We start from the raw sequence: 23,875 nt of genomic DNA, 5'->3' as shown, positions 1-23,875 counted from the left end.
GATTAATAAGGCATTATTAATTCAGAAAATCTTTATAAAACTATGCAATTTTTTAAAATAAGAAAGAGGAATATGAACCAAAATAAATTAGAATATGAACCATCAACAAATTCCTTTATTGCTTAAACAATTATCTTAATAATAGCTACCGAGGATAAATAAGGCTATGCATGAATAAGGACTTGTTTCACCTCTTTGGGTGAAATTTTAAGGGGACAAAAATAAATTTATATTTAGATATTTTATATAAAAATATTATTTTATTTAATAATTATGATTGGATATCACAACATAAAAATTTTATTTATTTATAATGTTTAAAAACATCTTGTTTTAAATAAAAAATCTTTCAAGAAATAATGTATAGTTAAAAAAATATGTTTTTTAACAGGGACGGATTCAAGGGGAGAGTAGTGGTCTTGGCTCCCAACAAATTTTAAAAGTTCATATACTATTATAATAGATATCTTGTATAGGATAAAATTTAATAATATAGTAATAATAAAAAAAGTTATTATTCTTGCTAATGAACTATAGTTCAAATGACATAATTTTTCCATACTCAATTAAGAAGTTGTGGGTTCGAATATCTTTATTTTTGATAAAAAAAAGTTATTATTCTTTATGTAATAGGGTTTAAATTTTTTTACATATATTTATATTATTTGTATTTTTTAGAATATATTATTTGTATTTTTTATTTAATTCAAAATTTCTTTTTTTACATTTCTTTTCTTAAGATTAATTTTAACATTTATAATCATATAAAATACTTTAATATTATTTATGATAATATTATTTTTTAAATTTTATTTAGTTGTTTTTTTATTCTTTTTTAATTAATTTTTATCCCTATTATTATATAAAAATACTTTAATATATTTTAAATTCACATAACAAAATTGTTAGTGCAATTAACTTATATTATTATATGTCATATTTTTTAATGATATAAAACATAAAAATATAACTTAGTGTCACATAAATACTTAATAAAGTAAATTAATTAATAAAATATTTAAAAATATATAATTTTATATTTTATTAGATATAAAACAACAAAAAAATTATGAAAAAATTATAAGAACCGAGATAATTCTTTTATTTGACAAATATTTATTAATTTTTTAAATTAAAAAATTAATTATAATTATATCTATTATCAAATATATAATATTATATTTGATTATATAATATTTTAATTTTCGGCCCCTCCACTGTTAGATTCCTGGATCCATCTCTGTTTTTTAATTTTATTTTTTAAATTTTTTTAAATACACTAAAAAATAAAAAAATAAATTTTATTGAAAAAAAATTTTACAACTTAATGACACCTGATTTGTTAGTTATAACTCAACTCAAATACATCTATAAATTGAAACTTCGGTGAAAACAAATAAAATGTGCCTATTTAATTGTACGAAATCTTAGCTATAATGGAATCATTTGCAAATATTTAAAAGTGATTACCGAAATAGTAGGTCCATGAAGTAAACACCTATAGTGTAACAACTTTATATAAAAAAGAAATTCTATAGAAAAAAGATATGTTTTTTTATAGTAATCAATGACTAAGAGAGGGGTTGAATCTTAGCCTCCCTTTTTACTAAAAATTACTTTCTCACTTTTAAAAGAACTTTAGAAGATATTTTTACTTTTGTCTCTTAACAAGTTAAGAGACATTTTTGTTTTGTCTCGTAACAAGTTGAGAGACAATTTTCATTTTGTCTCCTGCGAACCAGAAACGGAGAAGAAGCAGAGAAGAGAGAATCACACCAAGAAGTATCATAGTTCAGCTGTTAAGTGCAATACAGCTTACATCCAGTCTCTATCATAACAATGATGGAATTTCACTATCTTTTACAAGATTACAAACACCAATACTTTTTCTAGGATCTACCCAACCCTATCAGAGACAAACCCATATTCTACACCCAATCTGAATTTGATTAGGACTCAAAACCTAGCTTTCAACCGCAAAGTGCTAACCTAACTTGTAAGAGAATTCTCACAAGATCATGAAACACAACATACAGATGTACAAAGAAACTCTGAGACATCTATGACTTTTTTTTCTAATATTGATTACTGCATTTTTCCTCTCACTGGCTTTTTCTTACAAACCTCACCATGTTTGTCTTTTACCATGAGACCCAGATAAATAATACTAAGAAAAAGAAAACAAAATGAACATCTTTGAAGGAGAAGAACTCAGGAAGCTTAAGTAGCTATGAGAAATCTGTGCTTTTCACTTTCTCTCTTTGATCTCAACCCTTGGCCGTTCACCCTTAATATAGAAGGGAAAGCTTCCAAGGTTGAAACCAATTCAACCAAGCAAATTCTTCTCCAACCCAGAGTAGCAGTGGTTCGAACAGAGAGAAGAGAGAGGGAAAACCGAAACAAAACCAACATACATGTACCTCTCTCAACCCTTTTCACCAAAATTCTTCAATCTGAGCCTTTCATCTTGACTTTGGCCCCAAAAATGAATTTGAACCCTTGATGAACCTCTATCCCAGGACAGCTCCTTGCTTTCTATTTTTTGCTTCTTCCTACGTGTAGCTCTGCGGCTACTTTCTTTCTTTGATGAACAAAAAATGGAAGTGAACTTTTGCAACTAAAATCTTCCTCTCTGACAGAGGCGGATTGCTTCTATTTTTGACTTCGAAAATCTTAAAGCCCTTCTTCAAATCTTGCCTTCAATGGCAAAAATCTTGCCATGCCTTTTTTCAGATCTTCCTTCTTCATAACCTTTCTTCCATAGGCTTCTCTGTTACTTTACTTTTTCTTCTGATAACTTCTTCTTTATTCCATCTTCTTTTCTGACTAATGATATGACCGAATGCAAAGAAAGAGGAGAGAGAAGATACAAAGCTTTCAATGCAATATTAAACCTAATTTAGTTTTCAGTTTCGATTACCTATGCATACAATTAATCAATTTAAATTTTGAATTCCATTCCACAATGTAGTAGGTAACCGTGGCTTGCTTTGAAAACCTTTGGGTTCCTTCTTTTGATCATTCAATATTGGTTAGTGCGCTTGTGACATGGGCCTCTTTGGATCTTCTTTCTTTCATTTCAATGCATAGCCACTTATATTAATTTTGCACAAGGCTTGATTAATAACAAGTTGAGCTCATATTGCCTTTTGACCTAATAGGAAACTCATTTTAATTTTCTACACACTAACACACCCATCATACAAACAATTTGAAGCAAATATCAAATTAACATTTTTCTAATAAATGTTTTAATAATGTTTGATCATCATTTAAATTAGACATAAGTTTTCCAAACTCAACACTATTCATTCTGAATTGCACTATATTTATTTCACACTCTTTTTGACTTGAACATTAGAGTGTCTTTACAGATTTTTACCGCCTTCATTCTTTGAAAATCGACATATCACATATGCTTCATCCCACCCAAATTGAAACGAGCTCAACCTTAGTCCGAACAAGATGTACCTCTCCCAAAACTTACCGCGCAAAAACAACACCCAAACAAATTCTAAGATAATCCTTTATAATCTTACAAAAATTTAGTTTTGATATATCCTACAAATAAAAATAAAACTACAATGATCCTTCCACACTCAATAATCAACAAAAAGTCCAATCTTAACAAAAACTTTATCCAATATGTCAAAAAAATCCAACAACTAACACATTTTCTTTAAACCAAAATCAAACTCCTTTAATACACAAAAAAAAAAAATCAAACTCCCTTAATTAACCCACTACAGACGTAGTTGAGACAAAGTGTGAGTGACAAATCAATTTGCCTCATATTAAGCTACACCTGGGATCGATTCCCACTCTTACCATATTTGAGGTTGATATTGTGCTTCTTTGTTCTGTCTCGTCGCGTCAATTTTAGGATTATTTTTTTTACTACCTAAACCCGAATTTATGACTCAGTATATTCTCAAATTCAAACAATAGACAAAAAAATTAAAGAATTTTTTCCAAATCAACTTAGCTCCTTCCTCCCCCCACCCCCCCACTGTTAGCATTTTCTCCTCATTCTTCACCGCCGCATTGCTGGAAGCAGGCATTGCCCTTGCTTTTTTATTTTCTGACAATAATTCTTTTTGGAAAAATCCCACTCAACCTTCTTAGGAATCAAATGAACAAATTCAAATCCCTAACAATATCATATTCGCACCCCATAATACCGGAAAGGATAAAAGAAAAAAAAAGTTTTAAAGAAGAATCCCTCCACCGACTCTGTAATTGAAGCTTTGGAGAAGAAAAAAGGAAGTACCACAAATCAATTGAACTTAGTGTTGGCGATTGAAAATGACAACGAGAAGAAGAAATACAATGCAGTGGTGCATGAAGAAAAAGAAGCATCTTTGTTAAAAAATGAAAAAGTTGGAAAGAAAAAAAATAATAGAATTGAGATTGAAGATAAAATGTAAGAATTATTTAAAAATTTTATTAAAAAATTAAAATTTAAGTATTTGTGTTACACAAAACTCATTTTTTATAAATATAATATTAATGTTTTTGTTTAATAAATATTTTTGTTAATATTTACAAAATGAAAAAGTATGAGGTATCAACATATTATCTGCCAACTTATTGCCAATAATAATTAATTATTATATTTTAAACACATATATAAAGAGACACATCCAAAAAATATATCTATAAAGACACTTCTATTAAATACAGCTATAAAAAAGATATTTTTATTAGATACATCTACAAAGACACTTTTATTAAACATACTTATAAATAAGAGTTGGCAGATGTTGACAAAAATATTGTTGGTAACGTAGCAGAATTATTACAAAATTTATGAATATAAATAATTATTTTTCTTTAGTCTTGTGATTCTTTTGGGTCGGTAACACTGCCCTAGTCTCACCCATGAGTCCATGCAGTTCACAATAGGCAGTTAGAATGTTAGACACAGTCCATGCTCGATGCCTCAAAACCCAAATGTCAGCCAGAAGAGCACCATAGTTGTGGTCACTAGCTTGATCCAACGAAGCAAACTATATTTCTCTCAACAACACGAGATGAGTCCTATTTATTTGTTTATATTTCTATTTTGTATTATGCGGGCATATAATTTCTTATGACTTGTCAACTAAATATATGAAATAGAATAAGCATTCAAAGTATGTATTTTATCGCATAAGAAAATGTTTGTGTAACACAACAAATAAAATGGATAACAACGAATTCATCTAGCTAATGTTTTACGTCGGGTTATGTTTCAAACTAAAAGCTTAATTCAAGCCACCACAGTCAAGTTAAATCTACAATTGAATTAAATTAAAAAAAATGTACAAATTTACAAGAAAAAATTACAGGAGAAAATATAAATTTGACTAATCGAACTCTTCATCAAATGTGTATACGCTTTAGTCGCTCAAGTGTTTAGGGTTGATTCACTCAATTCTCCTCTAATCAAGTTTTTTAAGATTTGTTCTTCATCTAACAATCAACAATTATTCAATACATGCATACAAATATCATGAGGACTTATCTAAAGGTTGTAATGGGATTAGAGTAAAGATAAAGATGTATGTGATCAAATGAGCTTGAAATTTGAATTTTTGATTAACTTAAACTTTCATCTAACATACATAACAACGTATACAATTTTAATACAAAACTAGCTACTCATTATTCACTTTTTCACACACTCATACATTCTTTTCAATTCACATCTCATATGCATTATTCTTACTTTATTTTGGGGTTAACATTAGCAAGTTCTTATGACAATAGAAATAATATTATGAATTTGATTTGAATATAGAATTCTAACTTTTTATACTCGGTTTTAGTCATTGCCATAATTGGGGGGTTTCTATAATTCTCATCCAAAAACTCGTAACTTCTTCATTTATTTTTTGGGTTAATAGTCAAATTAGTCTCTGAAAATTTTAAATTCATTTTTCAAATATTTTTTCAATCAAATTGATCATTAAAAGATTGTGAATTAATCATATTTGTCCTCCTGTCTTTCCATTAACAATTTTCTTCAAAGATTAATGTTATAAAACGTTAATTGATAACATATATAACACCTAATATGTCTAATTGGATATTGATCAGATATGTTTATGAAAATTTATTAATTTAGTCATTTTCTTCAATTACAAAAATCTTATTCCTAATATAACATAGTGACTAAATTTATAGATTTTCGTAAATATATTTAGTTAACGTCTAATTGAACATGTTATATGTCATGTATGCTATCAGTTAATATTTTACATCATCAATTATTGACGAAAATTGTGAGTAAAGTAATCAAAGGACAGATATAATTAATTCGTAATCTTTGAAAGACTAATTTGATTGAAAAATCTTTCAGGAACGAATTAAAAAAATGTCTTATCTTTAAGAAACTATTTTTTTTTGTGTCTAAACATGGAAAGAAACAAAGCAACACTATCCTATATCCGAGCGAATAATTTGTTGGAGATCAGCACAAGGCTCAGACCAAATAACATGATTAGAGTTACTCTTGACACCATATCTAGCCATCCAATCCGCAGCTCTATTTGCTTCTCGGGACACCCACTCAACGTGAACAAGCCAAGAATGAGATAAAAGCTCCTGAATCTTGTGAACCAAATCTGTTACTTCAGATGAATACCCACTTGTAAGCTCATGCATGATAGGCAGAATGTCAAGGAATATCCCTCAAACCGCAATCCTAAACTAAAACCAGCCCCCTTCAAGCATCAAATAATTCACATCTGATGATAGACTAGATGGAATGCTTCTAGAGCAGCCCGAGACCCAATCTTTCTTAGAATCTCTAATAATACACCCAAATCCCGCTAAATTTGAATCCTGATACAAGCTTGCATTACAATTAACTTTAAAACTGTTGCCTATCGGTAGTTTCCAACACAGTCAATTTCGGAGAGACTGAAAGGCATTGTTTCGATTCTTGTAAATCTGTAAGTCCTTGGCGGTAATTCTGCCCAAGCCAACAACATTGTGGTCTGTCCAAGGGTTGTCAGTATTAAATATGTCTTTAAGAAACTAATTTAACTATTAACTATTTATTTATTTATTTTTATGCATGTGCTTGAGCTCCTTATCAATGTTGGTAATCGTATTAAATTGTTATAACTAGAAGACTAAAACTAGACATCAATTATTGTTTGAGGTCAATTACAAACTTGTTCTTTTCTTTTCACCTTGGATGATGATGATTATATGGACGATAGGTGGGTAGGTTTATCGTCTTCACTTTTCACCACGGCAAATAAAAGAAAATAAAAAATTTAAAAAGAATATTTTCACTAGAATAATCTGGTTCACTTTTTTTTCACTAGAATCTTCTGCCAAAAGCAGGGCCGCATTTGATCTTATGATTGCTCATTTGGGACTATATAAAAAATTTCATAAACTAAGCAAACTAGGTAGCTTAGATTAATTAGGCACGTAAAAACTAATAAACAATAATGGGTGTTTTTGATAGTATTGGAGAGGTGTGTGAAAAATGGTGTGGAATACAGCACAAAAGTAGAAAAAGCTGAACCAAATACAGGGAATGGAAATAAAGGTGAAGATGGATTGCGAAGGGTGCGAGAGAAGGGCGAAGAAATCAGTGGAAGGGATGAAAGGCGTGACAGAAGTGGAAGTTGAACCCAAGTAGAGCAAGTTAACTGTAAAGGGTTACGTGGATCCAGAGAAAGTGTTAGAGCGCGTGAGGCAGCGCACTGGGAAGAAAGCAGAGTTTTGGCCATATGTACCATACGACGTCGTTCCACACCCGTATGCGCCAGAGGCTTATGACAAAAAGGCTCCGCCTGGGTACGTCAGGAACGTGCTCTTGGATCCAGAAGCTTCTCAACTGGCACGTGCTAGCTCCTTTGAGGTCAAGTACACCACCGCCTTCAGCGATGAGAACCCCAATGCTTGCACTGTTATGTGATGTATCTTGGTTATTCAATGCTGTGTATGTCATTTGTGGAGCTTCATGTACAGTGTCATTTTACAAAGTGGCATAAGTACGTAACAACTAAAAAAAGTAACAAGCCTAAACACAATAACAAAGTCCAATTAATCCTATAAAAGAAGGTTATTCTCATAGTGGAATTCCTACTTGTCTTTTACCAGATTTATTCTCAATTTCTATTATATGTATTCATCCACCAAAATTTAAAGGTCTTCAATCATTATGATTCTTATATTACATTCCTACATCAAACTAATTTCGTTACACCACACTTTTCATGACCGTATCCAATTTTTTAATCTCCCTTTCTCAGTTTGCTTTACAATTTACATGTACACACATTCCTAAAATTTCAAATTTTAAATTTTGAATACAAAATTAAAACTAAAAAAAGGATTTCTCTCCCTTCTTTGTTTCCAATTTTATCTCTTTCTCCTCTTTTTCGGTTCTTCTACTTCTTCATCATCAGTTTCTCTTCTTTTTTTTCTCCTCCTTTTAATGATTCTATTTTTGTATAATCTTCTTCTTCTTCTTCAGTAGTTTTTATTCATCATCTTCTTCTTCTAATTCTTACTGTTCCTAATTTAAGTCAGAAGTGGAGATTATAGAGTTAGTGTACGCACTAAGACAGAGAATGTCACTGTACTTGATGGATCCAACCTTTCGGGGAGTCATCGCGGTGGAGGCAACGCTATCGCTGGTGGTAGGGTTGCGGCAGTGGATGAGATGGCGACTGCTACGGTGGTGGACCATGCTATGGCAGTGTTGGACCATGCTACGTCGGTGGTGGTCGCAGTGGGTGCGGTGGAGTTTGTGGTGATCTTCAATGCTGTAGGGATGGATACGGAGGAGGAATCAACGAAAGAGAGCAGATCGTGTGAAAATTAGTAAAGCTAATTTTAGAAAATAAATAAATAAATAAATAATAACTAAATAAAATGAAAGGTAATAAACAATCCTAGTTTATAACCTTAGGATTTTAATGGTTGAAAAAGAAAAGAATTATATACCTCTAATTGATGGATGGTTCATATTGAAGAGACTCACCTATAAATTGAGTTTTTCTTTAATTCATTTCAATCAAGTCATCCAGATAGAATAACATAAGATTTCTTTGAGTAGTTTTCTCCTATATTTGATAGAGAGAAGTGTGTTCTCCTTTTGTCAAGAGAGAGTGTTATTGTAGTCTCCTTGTGATAGAGAGAAGTTGTAATTCTCAAAGAAAATTATTCAATTATTTCCATATTTTATACAAATTTCTAATTTTTCATCTCTATATTTTGCTGTGTCATTTGTCTGGTACCTAACAGTGGTATCAGAGCCAAAGGTTGCTGATTAAGATTTTTTTTTTTCGCTGCGAGTTACCGTCTAAAAAAAAATGGCAGCAAAGTATGAAATTCCGAAATTCAGTGGGAGTAATTTTTCCATATGGAAATTGAAGATAAAAGCCATTATGAGAAAAGACAATTGCGTGACAACAATTGAAGGTAGACCCACTGGAATTACAGATGAAAAATGGAAGGAGATGGACAACAATGCTGTTGCAAACTTACACTTGGCACTAGCTGATTCAGTTTTATCAAGTGTAGCAGAGAAAAAGACAGCAAAGGAAATTTGGGATGCTCTCACCAAATTATATGAAGTCAAGTCACTTCACAACAAGATATTCTTGAAGAGAAGACTTTATACTCTTCGAATGAGTGAGTCCACATCGGCAACGGATCACATCAACAATCTAAATACGCTATTTTCCCAACTCTCATTGTTGGAATATACCATAGTGGAAAATGAACGTGCAGAGCTCTTACTTCAAAGTCTACCAGATTCATATGATCAGCTAATCATTAACTTAACTAATAATGTTTTGACTGATTATCTTTCTTTTGATGACATGGCTGCTGCGGTTCTTGAAGAAGAATCTAGGCGCAAGAATAAGGAAGATAGATTAGAGAGCTCAAAACAAGCAGAGGCTTTGTTGATGACAAGAGGAAGATCAATGGAGCGTGGTTCCAGTGGGAGTCAAAGTAGACCAAAGTCACAAAGTAAGAAGCAGATCAAATGCTACAATTGTGGTAAGAGAGGGCACTTCAAGAAAGATTGTTGGAATAAGAAGAGTATAGAGAAGGTTACAGAAGGATCAAGTTCTCAAGGATGTGTTGCGAGTACCTCTGATGATGGAGAAATCCTGTATGGCGAAGCAACAATTGGTTCTAAAGGCAGCAAACAGCTCACTGATGTTTGGATTGTTGATTCAGGAGCAACATGGCACATGACTCCTCATCGTGATTGGTTTTGTACATATGAACCTGTCTTAGAAGGATCTGTGTTTATGGGAAACGATCATGCCTTAGAAATTGTTGGAATAGGTACTGTCAAAATAAAAATGTTTGATGGTTCTATTCGTTCACTTCAAGGGGTAAGACATGTGAAGGGCTTGAAGAAGAACTTGTTGTCGATTGGGCAACTGGATGAACTTGGCTGCAAGACCCATATTGAAGGTGGGATCTTGAAAGTTGTTAAAGGAGCTCTTGTGGTAATAAAAGCAGAAAAGATTGCAGCAAATCTATATATGCTTGTGGGAGATACTTTGCAAGAAGTAGAGGCATCAGTTGCTTCAACAAGCCAAGAAAAAATGACGATGATATGGCATTGCAAACTAGGCCACATGTCAGAACGAGGTTTGAAGATTCTTGTAGAACGTAATCTCATTCCCGGGCTCAAATCGGTAAACTTACCGTTTTGTAAGCACTGCGTTACAAGCAAACAACATAGATTGACGTTTGGTAGATCAACTGCTCGGAGCAAGCACATATTGGAGTTGATTCATTCTGATGTGTGGGAATCGCCGGAGATGTCCCTAGGAGGAGCAAAATATCTTGTATCATTTATTGATGATTACTCTAGGAGGCTATGGGTGTTCCCGATCAAGAAGAAGTCAGACGTGTTTGCGATGTTCAAAGAGTTTAAAGCAAAGTTAGAACTTGAATCTGGAAAGAAGATCAAGTGTTTAAGGACAGATAATGGAGGAGAATATGTCGATGGCGATTTTCTAACATTTTGCAAGCAAGCAGGTATTCAACGGCAATTCACAGTTGCATATACGCCTCAACAAAATGGTGTAGCAGAGCGAATGAATCGGACTCTCCTAGAAAGAGCACGAGCTATGTTGCAAACTACAGGTTTAGCTAAGTCTTTTTGGGCAGAAGCTGTTAAAACTGCCTGTTATGTGATAAATCGGTCACCATCAACTGCAATTGGGTTGAAGACACCAATGGAGATGTGGCAAGGTAAGCCACCTAATTATTCTTCTTTACATATATTTGGTTGTCCTGTGTACGTAATGTACAATTCCCAGGAAAGAACAAAGCTGGACCCAAAGTCTAGAAAATGTATATTCTTGGGTTATACTGACGGAGTTAAGGGGTATCGCCTGTGGGATCCCACTGCCCGCAAGGTAGTTGTCAGTAGAGATGTGATATTTGCAGAAGATGAATTGCAAAAGGAACAAGAAAATGACAGCACTGTTAAAGATATAACCACTGTTCAAATAGATGAAAAATGCAGAGAAGGTGATCTTTCTGAAGCAGAACCACAGCACGAAGAACAAGAAGCAGAGGCCAATGACATAGAAGTTCGTCAATCCACTCGACAAAGAAGAACACCATCATGGCACTCAAATTATGTTTTGACAAACCATGATGCATATTGTCTTTTGACAGAAGATGGAGAACCAACAACTTTTATGGAGGCTATGCGCAATCCAGATGCTTCTATGTGGATGACAGCAATGCAAGAAGAAATTGAGGCATTACATAGGAACCATACCTGGAAACTTGTTGAACTTCCAGCAGGTCGGAAAGCCATTGGTAACAAATGGGTTTACAAGATCAAACGAGATAGTAATGATCAGGTGGAACGATATCGTGCAAGATTGGTTGTCAAGGGATATGCTCAGAAAGAAGGTATTGACTTCAATGAAATATTTTTTCCGGTGGTGAGACTAACTACTATTAGAGTAGTTTTGGCTATATGTGCTGCATTTGATTTACATCTAGAGCAATTAGACGTAAAGACTGCTTTTCTTCATGGAGAACTTGAAGAAGAGATATATATGCTCCAACCAGAAGGTTTTGAAGAAAAAGGAAAAGAAAACTTGGTTTGCAGGTTAACTAAATCTCTGTACAGTCTAAAGCAGGCGCCAAGGTGTTGGTACAAGAGATTTGATTCTTTCATTATTAGCCTTGGATACAACAGACTTAGTTCAGATCATTGTACTTATTACAAGAGGTCTGGTGATAATGATTTCATCATTCTGCTGTTGTATGTGGATGACATGTTGGTGGTAGGTCCCAACAAAGATCAAATCCAAGAATTGAAGGCACAGTTGGCTAGGGAGTTTGATATGAAAGACTTGGGACCAGCAAACAAGATTTTAGGGATGCAAATTCACCGAGACAAAAAAGATAGGAAGATTTGGCTATCGCAAAAGAATTATTTGAAGAAGATCTTGCAACGCTTCAATATGCAAGAATGTAAGCCAATTTCAACCCCACTTCCTATGAATTTCAAATTATCCTCAAGTATGTGCCCTAGTAGTGAAGCAGAGAGGATGGAAATGTCTCGAGTACCGTATGCATCAGCAGTGGAAAGCCTTATGTATGCCATGATCTGTACAAGACCAGATATTGCTCAAGCAGTTGCGGTAGTAAGTCGATTTATGGCAGATCCAGGTAAAGAGCATTGGAATGTTGTTAAGAGGATCTTGAGATACATCAAAGGAACCTCGAATGTTGCATTATGTTTTGGAGGATCAGAATTCATTGTCAATGGATATGTCGATTCAGACTTTGTAGGTGATCTTGATAAACGAAAATCTACTACAGGCTATGTGTTTACACTTGTAGGAGGAGATGTAAGCTGGCTATCTAAATTACAGACTGTTGTGGCTTTATCTACTACAGAAGCTGAATATATGGCAGCTACACAAGCATGCAAGGAAGCTATTTGGATCCAAAGGTTGATAGAAGAACTCGGGCACAAACAACAGAAGATTTCTGTGTATTGTGACAGTCAGAGTGCCTTGCACATTGCAAGGAATCCTGCCTTTCATTCAAGAACAAAACACATTGGAGTACAATATCACTTTGTTCGGGAAGTAGTAGAAGAAGGAAGTGTTGATATGCAGAAGATTCACACTAAAGACAACCTAGCAGATGCCATGACAAAACCAATCAACACAGAAAAGTTTGAATGGTGTAGATCCTCATACGGCCTATGGAATACATAAGCAACATGAATTTTGAAAATTTATCAAAATTAGCTTTAAGTGGGAGATTGTGAAAATTAGTAAAGCTAATTTTAGAAAATAAATAAATAAATAAATAATAACTAAATAAAATGAAAGGTAATAAACAATCCTAGTTTATAACCTTAGGATTTTAATGGTTGAAAAAGAAAAGAATTATATACCTCTAATTGATGGATGGTTCATATTGAAGAGACTCACCTATAAATTGAGTTTTTCTTTAATTCATTTCAATCAAGTCATCCAGATAGAATAACATAAGATTTCTTTGAGTAGTTTTCTCCTATATTTGATAGAGAGAAGTGTGTTCTCCTTTTGTCAAGAGAGAGTGTTATTGTAGTCTCCTTGTGATAGAGAGAAGTTAATTCTCAAAGAAAATTATTCAATTATTTCCATATTTTATACAAATTTCTAATTTTTCATCTCTATATTTTGCTGTGTCATTTGTCTGGTACCTAACAGATCGCTGGAAGGTACTGAGTCACCGCCACAAAGAGCACATGCAATGAGACTATGAAAGCAAAGAGCACAACAATGATATAATAATTTTATATTTGTCTTTATCTTTCTGTCCGTAAAGACTAGATTTGCAACCAGACAAGGATTCATCTTTATTTTCAAGATGTTCCTAATGTCCATCCTTTTAATTTTGACTATATCTATATGTAATTTGATATGAAATTTGAATTTTAAATATGCACAACCTTATCAAGCATTCAAACCATCTCTCAAATAATCAAATTTCAATTTTCTTCTTACCATAACTCTCTTTCTTTCTCTATCTTCTCTCATGTCTTTCTTCTCCCAGATCTATATATCTCTTTGCATCATTTCTTTTCTTTTATTTTTGTTATCTCTGTGTTCTCTTTGTCAAACGGAGATTTCTTGATGGTGACATGCATTATGGTATTGTGTTTGTTGCGGGGAAGCAGAGGGAAGAAGTAGAGACATGACAGGGAGGAGCGAGAGATGCATACTGGCATCGACAACAATGGGCATGCAGTTTGGTGAGGCTGAGATGATTCGGATGGCAATAGATAGAACGGAAGAGAAGTCATAGTTGTAGCACCAGAAGCGGCCATCAACGGTCTTGGTGCGATAATGTTGTATTCTATGCTTATGTAAGTAGTCGTCTTCTTCAAATGAACGTATACGATTTTTAATTTTGATATGCCTACTCATACTCCTCTTTGTTCAGTCACAGATTCATAATGGTTTGCGATGATGAGCTATGTGTGTTCCTTATTATTTGATCTGATGTATATGTTCTAATTTTGGTAAGAATTGAAATGATGATGTTGTTGTTGTGCAGAGGCGTCTTTGCTTGGTGTGGAGCTTTTGATGCAGTAAATCCATAACCTCATTGTTGTTGCCGGGATTCTATTTGCAATTCGCCAAAAGGTCTTAATCTCTTTCCCTTTTATCTTCAATTTGCATCCAATGTACAAACCAAATGAGATTGTTAAGTAATGCAGCATGAACTAATCATTTTTCCTTTAGTTTTTGATGTCCTGGCTTTGTATTTTCAGAGTATATATTCATTTTCATCATCCTCATAGATCATATTTTTCAATTTTTTTCTTTTCATCACTCCATTAATGGAGCAGAGTACGTGAAGGCAAAATCAAATTGGCTACTGGAAATTCGTGGGCAACCCCGGCAAGAAGGTTTAGCTTTCGGAGTCCAAGATCCAGCAGCTCTGCTTGATTTCCAGAGACATTTTCTTGCAACAGCCAGATTTATGGGATCTCCAATCTTTCATTTAGATTTGTGGTACTCTAACTTCTTGCAATCCCTGACACTATGGCTTTCTTTCTTCATAACAAGTGAATATGCACACTTTTGTGCACCCCTTACTCTACTGCTTTCTTTCTTGCAATCCCTTTTGTTCGGTCTTCTTCCTTTCTTTTTGAAGTCAGCATTTGATTGATTTGTTATTGCGTTTATTTTTTATTTTAATTTTTTCTAATAGTGGTTTTATATTCTTTTAATTTAAGAGTGACATTACTATTATATTTTTTAATATGTTTTTTAACCATATTTTAAAATCTTGATTTTCATTTCATATCACCTCTCTATAATCTTATTTTTCCAATACATTATTGACTTAGATTTGGTAACTTCTACTGTTTATGATACACGGTTTGGTATCTCCTTTTTGAGTTTTGATAATGAAATTTGGTAAATATTTTGATTTTAACTGTTTATGTGATCTTTTCATATCTTTATCATTATCATAACCTCAGAAAAAAGAAAATAATATCACCACAGAAGCAAGGAGGTGAAGAAACCATGATGGCAGTCCTGAATGTAATAATTGAAAGAGAAGGGAGGATTTGGAGAAAGAAAATGGTGGTTCAGGTTCACATTCTTCCTTGCAAAGCCTTCTCTGGCATGGTGGTTCTGCTGATGGTGCTTGGTTCAGTTGTGCCTCAAATAAGGTATATATGATGGATATGAATGAATCCTCAAATTGAGACAATTTCATTTCATAAATAACAAAGTAACTAACTCATATTATTCTTTGTTTTCGCAGGTATGATAGGTTCCATTAACACTGCCATACACATTCTCACTTTAGTTTATTTTTTATTTTGTAGTTATTAGTTCATTGCCTTCATTGCCATACTCTATTGTGGCATATCTTTTGGGGTGCATTAAAACATGCGAATGGAATTGAAGGCAGATCAACAATTGTTGTTAGAGTAATAGCATGCTTTCAACCCTTGCATAATTGTCAGGTAAGTACTATATGACTTATATAGACATGATTTTCAAGCTTGATGTGAGATAAAAAAAAACACTTATGTCTATTATGTGTTATCCTCTGTTATTAATTATCAGATTGTTTTATGAACTCATGGGGGATGAATGCTATCTTCAAGTTTTTCGTCATTTGCTAAAGCCTGTCATGAAGATACATAAAATTTTTCTCATCTAGCTGAAGCTTGAAGTTTGTAGTTTTCTTTTATTATTATTTGTCTATAAAAAAATCAAGTTATTAAAAATTCCATATCAAAGCATTGTATCGCCCTAGCACCTATTGATAAATATTTTTATGTTATGCATTTTCACTGAAAAGGGTCTATTTGTCATCTTCATCATTGATTGATTGACTATTGTTCTTTAGGTTATTTTTTCATTGAATGGTTAAGGCTCATACGAGCTATATGTTATAAGGATTTGTATTTTATTTTTATCCTTTTTGAAATTATATGGTTTGCTTTGTGTATTATGCTATGTTTGAAAGACATTCCAGCAGAAGAGGGTATTAGGTTAAAGTTTTTATGATAAAAAAAAGTGTGAAAAATAACAAATATTGATAATCAGGTTGAATACTACCGTTACTCTCCATTTCAAAGCTTTGGTTAGACATAGTGAATAAGATTTGGAATTACTTTTGCTCATGTTTTGATCTGTGAGAGTATGCATTAGAGTATATATATGTTTGTTTTCTTTTCAAGTTATTTTTTTCATTTGTGATTGAACTTATGTAACATATAATGATTAATTCAAATAATCAACATATATTGTTGCATGGAGAGGTTTCTTCATTTTATGGTATTATGAATTCAAATATCTTAGTGATTAAATGATACATTAAATAACATTAATTACGTCTTTGTTTTTTGGTATTATTTAGGAAAAGCCAATGACGGCTTTGGGTGAACAAGTGTGTCAATCTGTAGTGATAATGTTGGAAAGATTATGCACGACAAACCATTCATTGTATGCAGTTTGTATGCCTTCCATATGTGCAAACCTTTCTATGAGTATGACAGGAAAGATGGGAACCAGTACTGTTCCCAGGCCATTCACTGTATTCACCATTCTTCATTCATATGTTGCAACTATACTAAAGACTTTTAGCATTATAAGATGTTTTAAATATTTAATAAATTACTTCTAAAAAAATAGAGCCATTGTGTTTCAAATGGTTATGCTATTTTATTTTTTAGTCTCTCTTTATATTATGAGATATTCCAACTGCATAATTAATTGAGAATCAACAATATTGGCAGGATTATTTTATAGACTTAAACCTTGACTAAAGATTAAATACATGTCATTAATAAAGAATGGTCCAGTTAATGGAACCCTCATCCTCTTGGTTGATTTTTTATTAATTTGAGTTTGAAATCTTAGTTTTAAGTTTCTATTGTAATTGATTTTGATTTCAGAAAAGCTCTGCATACAAGCCATTAGGGCTTGTATGCTTTACAAGTTCATTAAACAATAAAACCAAAATACGCGTTGCTCCACATACGTTGATTACACGCGCTATATAAGATCCCACGTATATCTAACTACCGAATTTAAAATATTTGTTTCCTTCTTCATTTTCGTTATTTTGAGATTTGGTTGTTCTTCTTCTCGCGCGTCTTCCCTCCTTCTTCTCCATCGTTCTTTTCCTCTCTTTTTTTCACTGGTATGTTCTTTGTTTACGTTACCTTTTTCTCTCTCTGCAACTCGAGCTTCGTTTTCTATTTTGATTTGCTGTTTTCTGAAATCAAAGTTTGAACTCGTTTTGAAGATAATGGATCATTCAACCTCAGATTGTCAGCTGAATCCAAGCGAAGTGGATTATGAATTTGAATCTAACGAAGTTTCTGAGGTTTGATTTACATAAGATTAGTATGAATTTTCTTTCTGTAATTTGTATAGCATTGTGTAGTTGAAAAATTGCTGAACATTGACTGTGAAACTAACACGTTAACATGAATCTGTCGATTCAATGTATTAGTTGTGATTAATTACCTGGAATTTATAGCAGACGCTCGGGTGTAGATCAGATTTTTTTTGGGGTGTATTTTTTCTAGAAGTGTGGGTGTATCTACACTTTACTGGTTTTTTGTTATTTTAATTGAGTTGTTGTTGTTCAGGTGTATTATATCAGACATGATTGGGTGTGTTTTTAGTTTTTGACATGGTGTATTCTGCAGCCTGTGTATTTACAGTTTATTGCTTTAAAGGTCATTGTGTAGTTGAGTTGTTGCGGTTCGGGTGTATCATATTAGACATGATTGGGTGTATTTGAATCATATCTATGGGTGTATTCATAGTTTCTGACACGGTGTATTGTGCAGCCTCTCTCGGTTGTTGATGACGAGCTTGTTCCGAAGGTTGGAATGACCTTTACCACCCTTGAAGATGCTGGAAAATTTTACAGGAACTACGCCAAGGCTGCAGGTTTCTCTACAAGAGTTCAGTGCATAAATAGGAAGGAAAACGAGATTAAGAATCAACTGATTACATGTAGCAGAGAGGGAAAATAGAAATCTAAAATATCTCCGACCGAGAAGACCAATCCGACGGCCGGTCTAAACTGTCCTGCAAGAATTTATATACACACATTGAAGGATGTCGGTGCTTGGATCATTTCAAAGGTTGTGCTCGATCATTCACACCCCTGCTGTCCAAGTAAAGCAGAGATGCTCAAATAGCACAGGGAACTAAGCATGTCCATTCGTCGTACGATAGAGAATAACGAGGAGGCCGGTATCAGACCAAGCAAAACCTACCAATCATTTGTTGCGGCTGCCGAGGGTCACCGCGAGTTAAATTTTATCGAAAAGGACGTGAGGAATTACATTACCAGGGAAGTGCAGAATGTTTCCGAACAAGAAGATGCAAAGAAATTCGGGAAATATTTCTTAAGAATGAAAGAGAAGAATCTAAATTTCTTTTTTGAGCTCGAATTCGAGGAGGATCAATCGATTAAGCTAGCTTTTTGGGCCGATGCAAGAAGCAGAGCTGCCTTTGAGTATTTCAGAGACGTCATTTCATTCGACACCACCTACAATACAAACAGGTAACAAACTGCCCCTGTTTATGATGCTAAATTAATTTATTTTTACGAATCCGCAGCAGAGGTGTATATTGGTTGTTTCATTGGGTGTATACGAAGCATTTGTTGGGGTGTATCTAATGATTTTGCATTCTGGACTATGGTAATTTGTTTCAGGTATAATTTGGTCTGTGGTTCTTTTGTCGGGGTGAATTACCACAGTCAGTCAACACTTCTCGGATGCTCTTTGATCAAGAACGAAGAAATTGAATCATTCAAATGGTTATTTCAATGCTGGCTTCGTTGCATGGGAGGAAACGCTCCGAAAGAGTTTCTGTACTATGGTTATTTACAGTCTGTGTTTGGGTGTATTATGCAGATCTGTACGAAGACCGTCACATATGGGTTCCTATCTATCTGGATCACCACTTCTAGGCAGGGATGAGAAGCACACAAAGGAGCGAGAGCATGCATTCATTTTTTAACAAGTATATCACCCGGAACAGCTCGCTTATTCAGTTCGTCAAACAATACGATAATTGCCTCGGAAGCAGGGAGCAAGCAGAGAGAGAATCAGATGCTGCAGATTTTCATACGGTCATACCGTGTGCAACCAAATCCTCCATTGAAGCTCAGTTTCAAGATGCGTACACTCATGCAAAGTTTAGGGAAGTCCAAGCACAATTCAGAGGAAAGGCGAATTGCATCACCAGATTAAAGAATTCCGCTCTAGGCTATTCAGTATACGAAGTCGGAGAACAAGTTTCCAGCTCAATATTCAACAAGTTCGTGGTTACTTACGACTCAGTTGCAGCCGAGGTAAAATGCCAATGCTTATTATTTGAGTCGAGAGGGATACTGTGCCATCACGCACTAAGCGTGTTAAGCTTCGAACAAGTAAGCCAAGTGTCCCCTAGATATATACTGGAACGATGGAGCAAGAAGGTAAAGAGGCGACACACACACATCAAGAGCAGCCACGACGAGCCACTGATGGAGCCAAGAAGCAAGAGGTTCGATCAATTGGTTTTTCGTTCGCAAAATATTTGCGAATTTGCATCCGAATTGGAGGAGCTGACTGCAATTCTGCACCGTGCGTACTATAACACCCTACCACACAGGGCCTTACGCTTAAGTCGTAAAGCAGAGGTGGCAAGGTATTACGACTTCTAAAAGAAAAGGATATGTACATATATATAGTTGGATGAAGTCATATCTAGGAGCCTTGAAGGATAAGCTAATCAAAAACGATAAATAGGAAATCGTGTCACACTCGCATGGATATTTGTAAAACGGACAGGAAAAATCAAAAGGAAGCTGAAAACATATATACATATCAGAGTTCCAAAACTTAGATAGCAAGCTCCAGACTCGACCTGCGAAGCTAAGGCCGGCCAGAGTATATGATTATATATATACAACCCAAAATAAAAGTCAAACCACAAAGTAAACCCCTGTATCTCCAAGTCGACCTCTAGGAGGGACAAAACACAAAATGTACATATGGAGATTCTATAAACATGTATACATAGCCCAAAATCAAAATATGACAGTCAAAAAGGTAGTTCTTCACTCGTAAGGAGAATACCCAGACGCTCAACGAGGTGTCTCTCGATCTGCATCTGAAAAACAACAACATAGTATGGGATGAGAACCGGAGGTTCTCAGTATGGTAAAGGTACCCACATAGTTAATATAAAAGGTCTCGGGAAAGCCAGAGGCATTCCTAGAACTTCGACACTCAGATTTCAGCTTAAGAATTCAACTAAACCGGAAGTTAGGTAAATTGTCTAAGGTATTCTAGTTCTGAATCTAACTTTAACCCAACATTTCTACTTTCTGTCACTTCTAATCCTCTGAATCACTGGTGGAACAACCCTCGTCATTCCTTCTCCAGACAAGGGGCCTCTTAATTACATAGACAAACATTACAGACAAGGAAAACACAAATAGAGAAGCATTTACAGTAAGTAGAACAAGTAGCAGATAAGCAGAATTTAACAGTTAAGCAAACTAAAGCAATGCACACCCAAACAAAGCAAACAAATGCATATGATGTATGCCTGTCCTATGGCTGATAAGTCTCATCTGTCGGTTATACAGCCAACCCGACAAGTCCTGGTAGTTAACCATTGGACAGTCCCTCTGTGCGCGCATCCCCAAGCTCAATAATATTCCATGGAGTCAAACTCCAAGCTCAAATATAATATTCCATGGAGTCACACTCCAAGCTCAATAATATAGTATTCCATGGAGTTAAACTCCAAGCTCAAATGTAATATTCAATATTCATATATATGCATGCCCATGGGGGAATTCGGGGAGTTAAAGTGCCCGGTCACATCTTGCGACAGAGGGTCAACTAATAATCTCAAATACACAAGCTACATGATAATCTCTTTCTTTTAAAATATCACTTTAAATCGAAAACTTCAGTTCTTACAGAAACTTTGGCAGTACCTCCTCTAAAACTCGAATTTCTGCCACCCTTCAAGGGTCCCAACTACCAAACCAAACACCTCTCAGTCATTCAAATTATTTCCAGTAACAAATTATTTCAAAGTCAAACAAATACCAATATTAAATCTTTTCCCAAAACCAACCAACTTCAATAGCAAATTATTAATAACAGCTAAACCACATATATTATACCATATACACAATCCATCAATTATTCACTCAGTTCATTCCTATCTTAAGGTCATCTAGCCTAAGTTTTCACGTGACATTAAACATTAACTATGAGAAACCAAAACCATACCTTCGTACGTAATCAAAATATTCAAAGCTCCGGAGAAGCTTTCTGATCGAGCTATCGAAGAAGAAAACGTCCAGAATCGTCTGTGCCTCCTAAAACTCCTGTTGGCCGAACTCAAGGGATAGAAAAGTTACATCACCGTCAACTTCTACCGACCAAAAGTGGTGCCAACGTGTAGAGGAGGAAGATATGAATACTTTTACCGGATTAGATTTTTTATTGGAGTTACGGATGGCAAGAAATTGAAGCCAAAAGTTTGGTGGAGGTTTCCGTTTTCTCTCTTTCTCTCTCTCGGTTATGCTCCTTCATTTCTTTCTTTTTTCCCGTTCTCACTTTTACTGCTTTACATAATCCTTTTGTTAGCATACCAATATAATCATTACTATAAGAATGATATTATTATTATATTTATAATATCTGAAGTAAATTAATATAATATATATATAATGATAAGGATAAACTATAGTGGACGTCTATGCATAGTCTTTAGTGGATAATAATAATGATATATATGTAACTTAATACCAAAACATAAACCGTCTTTCATTTCCATACTTTATAATTAATAATAATAATAATAATAATAATAATAATAATAATAATAATAATAATAATAATAATAATAATAATAATAATAACAACAACGTAGTGTAATATAATAACAACAATGATTTTATAACACTAGGGAGCAAAACTATATAAGTTTATAGTACATATAATACTCATGATGTTTATATCCAATGTTTTATAATAATAATAATAATAATAATAATAATAATAATAATAATAATAATAATAATAATAATAATATGGTTTTGATTAATTTCAGATTATTATAAAATTAGTTCAATTACTAATAATAAAAATAATTTTCTAAAAATAAAGAATTATAATGTTATAAAATAAATTATAACTTATTTATATTTATATTTTTAAAATTGAGGGTCGCTACACGTACGATAACGTCATGGCCGAGATGGAATCATTAAAAGTCAAAAGGAAGGGGACATCTTCTTTATCCCACGAAGATGCCAACTTGGAATCCGTTAACGAGCTTCAAAGCCCGCCAAGAATTCGAACAAGAGGACGTCCAAAAAACAGGCTAGGTTCAAAGTTGGAGAAACAGATTGCAAATGCCACAAAGAAGAAGACGAAAGTTTTAAGCGAGGTAAAAGTAATGTTCTTTAAATTTGTGGCGATTGAGTTTATTTTTCTCGTTAATAGTTTAGCTAATGTGTGAGTGTTATATTCAGATAAACCTGTTTGAAGTTGCATCAGCGGTGCATTCAAATTCCAGCCAATATCAAGGACACGTTATGAATTATCAGTTCGGGTACCAGCAGCAGGGGATAACTCTTTGGGTGTATAGTTTTATAGAATATGGGTGTAAAAGCACTGTTCTTTTGGGTGTATTTTTGTTAATTCACAATTTACATATAGACACATATATAGATACATATAGAACAAAAGCTGTAAAAATTCGCAAGTTATGGGTGTATATTTGATTTGATCTTTTTCTTCATATTTTAGTACATGTAATTCATACATTTTGAATACAGCACATACAGTTTGGGTGTATATTTTATGCAATCTTGGGTGTATTATTACACTTGCGTTGGGTGTAACAGTTTATAATTTGCGTTTATATATGCCTTGATTTTTTCCTTCATATTTTACCACCTGTAATACAGCTTTTGAATACAGCACAGGCAGTTCAACAGCACAGATAGTTTAACTATGGAAAAAAATATACATGGAATAGAAGTTGTTGATAAATGGCAAATATTTACATCATTTATTCAATTTACAAACTACCCAGCAGTTGGATTACGCAGTTTCTATATTAGCAGAATTTATCTGACAAAATGGACTCAATAATACAGAGGATGGCTTCGATAGCCTTATAGCACTACTCTCTCTAATTGCCCGATCTCTCTGTTTATTCATCTCACTGAATAGTATCCGGGAAGCATACTCCACTCTATAGTGGTCCACCTCCTCCTACAATTAAAAAGTACATTCTGTTTAAACAGCAATATTAATTCAGTAAAGTAATACATAGTTATATAGTTCTAAAGA

General features: G+C 33.8%; 1 pseudogene; it reads left to right on the top strand.

The window, feature by feature from the left end:
* Positions 1–7,448: 7,448 nt before the first annotated feature.
* LOC112804086 (heavy metal-associated isoprenylated plant protein 27-like) lies at positions 7,449–7,921 on the top strand (annotated as a pseudogene).
* The last annotated feature ends 15,954 nt before the right edge of the window (positions 7,922–23,875 follow it).

The sequence above is a fragment of the Arachis hypogaea genome, chromosome 5 (genome assembly GCF_003086295.3).
Source record: "Arachis hypogaea cultivar Tifrunner chromosome 5, arahy.Tifrunner.gnm2.J5K5, whole genome shotgun sequence".
Classification (NCBI taxonomy): Eukaryota; Viridiplantae; Streptophyta; class Magnoliopsida; order Fabales; family Fabaceae; genus Arachis; species Arachis hypogaea.
Note: the sequence above shows the minus strand (reverse complement) of the source record. Positions and strands in the feature narration are given on the sequence as shown.